The sequence below is a fragment of the Rhinatrema bivittatum genome, chromosome 8 (genome assembly GCF_901001135.1).
Source record: "Rhinatrema bivittatum chromosome 8, aRhiBiv1.1, whole genome shotgun sequence".
Taxonomy (NCBI): domain Eukaryota; kingdom Metazoa; phylum Chordata; class Amphibia; order Gymnophiona; family Rhinatrematidae; genus Rhinatrema; species Rhinatrema bivittatum.
The window spans coordinates 26781054-26784657 of NC_042622.1; the positions used below are offsets into that span (position 1 = coordinate 26781054).

Genomic DNA, 3604 nt, shown 5'->3' on the forward strand with positions numbered 1-3604 from the left:
AACAAACCAAGAAAAGGGAACTTGCCAGTTCACCTTTTACTGTTTCCTTTTTTTGCATTTTTGGGGGGATTGGTTGTTTTAGGACCGATTTTCAGTAAAGATTCACAATCCCCTTAAGAAGTTAGCAATGAAACAAAGGTGCTAAGCTTTTTATTGCAGTAAATCTGTTTGGGGGCAGGCAATCATTTTCAGATTAGCTGCATGTCTGCCATTGCTTTTTACCCACAGACTTTGCCCTAATTTTTCATGTGAAACGTATCTGCCTGCTTTCACCTTGCAAATTGCTTAAGGAAAATCACCCGTGTGCTTTAACACCTGCAAGTCTGGGCAAGTGGCTTTTCTGCCCAAAAATACATGCACACGCTTTTTTGAATTTCCAAAAATATGCATGCACTTATAAAGTCTGCCCCCGCCCCCCACCAACCCATCCCCAAGAATACCCCCTTCTCCCCACTGCACGCAGAAGTGCACACATAGTGACACTAGGCACCTGTCTGGGCGGGCAGTATTCCAAAATCCCATTTCTGCAGGTAATTAAATGACTGTTTTACTTATTGAAATGGCCGTGTGAGCCTCCCTTTGAGTAGCATTTGAGCACTGCACCCTCTCCAGCCAGGTAGTCCGGTGCAGAGAAATCACAGCTTCTGCTGCGACCTTTATTTCTGTATAGCCAAGTGGACTAATTCAGCAACCACATTAATTTAAAAAAAAAAAAAACAAAAAAAAAACACTTAATGCGACATTGGTATGTCAAGGGAAATGTATGTCTGCAGAGAGAAGAATCTTTCACTGAAAAGGTGCATTATAAAAGAAGACTAATGGGAGAAAGACCACAGCAGCAGCAGCATAAGAAAGGAAGTCAAGAATTGCCCTTATATTCTGTCCTGGTGGGGGAAAAAAAAAGCTGAATATTGGCCTACCGGTTGCAATAACACAACTGGCCTGCAGGAGGCGGCAGCATTTATTTCTGAAATTTATATTCTACATAATCGGTAAATCAAAGCCGTGTACAATAATGCACATAACAAGACCAGACTCAGACACCATCACTGTGGGGGTAAATCCTGGGCTATGCAGAAGGTCTGGTGAGGGCAAGGGATGAATCACAGGGTGAGAGTGGGGAAATCTCACTGCAAGGATAAGAACCGTCAAGCCCCTTTTCTGCCTCCTTCCCAATTTCTCCAAGCCAGATTCAAACCCACAGCCCTTGGCACTCAGAGGGCAGACTCACTGCCCCCACCGAGCCACAGGAGGCAGTGGTTGAGAGCCAGGAAGACACTGGGTACCATATTCTGGGAACTGTATGGCAGAGAGGTAGTGAGTGAGGCTGGGTAAGTCTCGGTGTAGGACACGGTATGTGAAGGATGGAACGTCGATCCTGTGTGTGGAGGATGTCGGCGTGTGAGATTGTGATTCAGAATGTGAACCCCTGGGAAAATTTACTCCTAGTACATTATTTTTTCTAAAATTTCATTTAGTCGTAACTGACTTTCTTAATTCTGAAATCATTTTGTTACTATAAATAATTATATAATAAATATACCGGAATATTTCATTGCAACTCGCCTAGAGTGAGAGCGAGAAATAAATGCAATAATAAATATTTGTACCTCTGTATATTTTCTAATCCTATAATTGTGAGAAGTTCTGTCCTCTCAAACAGCCTCTAAAGCTGCTATTTTTCTTCCTTTCACCCACCTGTCCCCCCTCCTCCCCGGATGAAACGATATACAGAGAAATGACCCTCCAAATGCTTCCACCCAAGAAAGCTGAATTTCTAGTGTCCAGAAGCCAGCGTTTTTCCTTCTGAGTTCCTGCACCTCTTACTGTAGGGCTTTGGCAAAACGTGGGATTTTACCTCTGGGAATCTGGTCGCCTGATGTCAGATGTTCCTTCAGGCCAGGTGGATTTTTGCAGGCTCGGACATGATGCAAAGGAGTCGAGCAGATGTAGTCACTGATTACTTATTATATAAGTATACTGTAAACCACTATGAACTGATTTGTGGAATATGTGGGCTATAAGAATTGTATAAATAAATAAAATAAATATTCAGTGTGGTGGACGCTGCTGGGTATGGCAACTTCCTAGGTCTTAAATATGTAAGAAAAACAGATGGTGCTCCTATCCCAATCTTACTAGAACACAGACAGAGGTCGCCAGATAATATGTATATGTGTGTGTTTTATCTTAAGAACATAAGAAAATGCCATACTGGGTCAGACCAAGGGTCCATCAAGCCCAGCATCCTGTTTCCAACAGTGGCCAATCCAGGCCATAAGAACCTGGCAAGTACCCAAAAACTAAGTCTATTCCATGTTACCATTGCTAATAGCAGTGGCTATTCTCTAAGTGAACTTAATAGCAGGTAATGGACTTCTCCTCCAAGAACTTATCCAATCCTTTTTTAAACACAGCTATTATACTAACTGCACTAACCACATCCTCTGGCAACAAATTCCAGAGTTTAATTGTGCGTTGAGTAAAAAAGAACTTTCTCCGATTAGTTTTAAATGTGCCACATGCTAACTTCATGGAGTGTCCCCTAGTCTTTCTACTATCCGAAAGAGTAAATAACCAATTCACATCTACCCGTTCTAGACCTCTCATAATTTTAAACATCTCTATCATATCCCCCCTCAGCAGTCTCTTCTCCAGGCTGAAAAGTCCTAACCTCTTTAGTCTTTAAAAGATTTTGCCAAAACCCAGAATCGAACCAGGGACCTTTAGATCTTTAGTCTAATACTCTCCCAACTGAGCTATTTCGGCTGCTAAATGTGCCTTTGAGCAGGAGTTGAACCAGCGACCTCAGGATCTCTACTATTCCCTTATAGTCCTCCCCTCTACCAGCTGAGCTATGAATACATGTTTCTCGGCCCAAGCAGAAGGTGCTGGTGGATAGTTTTTTAAACATGCATTCTTGGCATAACCAGTAGATGGTGCTAGAAGTCAAGAAAATCTCGGAACCAGTCTCCCTATTAATAAATACTGAGAATTCACCGATTTGGTAATGGTCTGCCCCCGTCCTCTAATAAATCTCTTGGGCTGTCAGAGATAGGATGGACCTTTGTGCCTTTTACTACTGTTGCTGAAACCTTGCAGGACCTTCATCTTTTTCCAGAGGATAAAATAATCAGAATGCAAGGCTGCTAAAATATTAATGGCCAGGGTTTAGAGATTGGTTAAAACGAAGACGCAAAGAAAAATCCCGAACCCTGCAGGTCAAAATGTCTGCATTTCTGAGGGGCTGATTCCACAGGAAAAAATTGCATGCCAAAACTGTTGCCAGACTTTTGGCCAATGGGAGCAGAATTCCAGGCGTGAATGCTTCCTACGTCCACAAATTCAGGGAGCAGAAAACGGGGCAAGCCGAGCGTGGTGTTCCTCACAAAAGGAAACACAGCTTTCCTAATCTGCACATCTTCAGGTAATTGAACTGGTTGTACCTGGTATAATTCAGAGGGTCCAGAACCCCCGGGGCTCTCCGAAATTGTCCTGGTGACTTTCTCAGCCCAGTGAATTTTCAAGAAATCTGCAGTGACTAAGCATGAGAGAAATTTGCATGCACTGGGTGTCCGGTGTATGGGAAAACTTCTCCTGCAAG

The 3604-nt window shown here is 43.0% G+C and overlaps 1 non-coding gene across 1 annotated transcript; it reads right to left on the bottom strand.

Moving 5' to 3' along the window:
* Window positions 1–2696: 2696 nt before the first annotated feature.
* Window positions 2697–2769, bottom strand: TRNAF-AAA. The gene has a single exon. It is a non-coding gene; the product is annotated as a tRNA-Phe (tRNA).
* Between the last annotated feature and the right edge of the window lie 835 nt (window positions 2770–3604).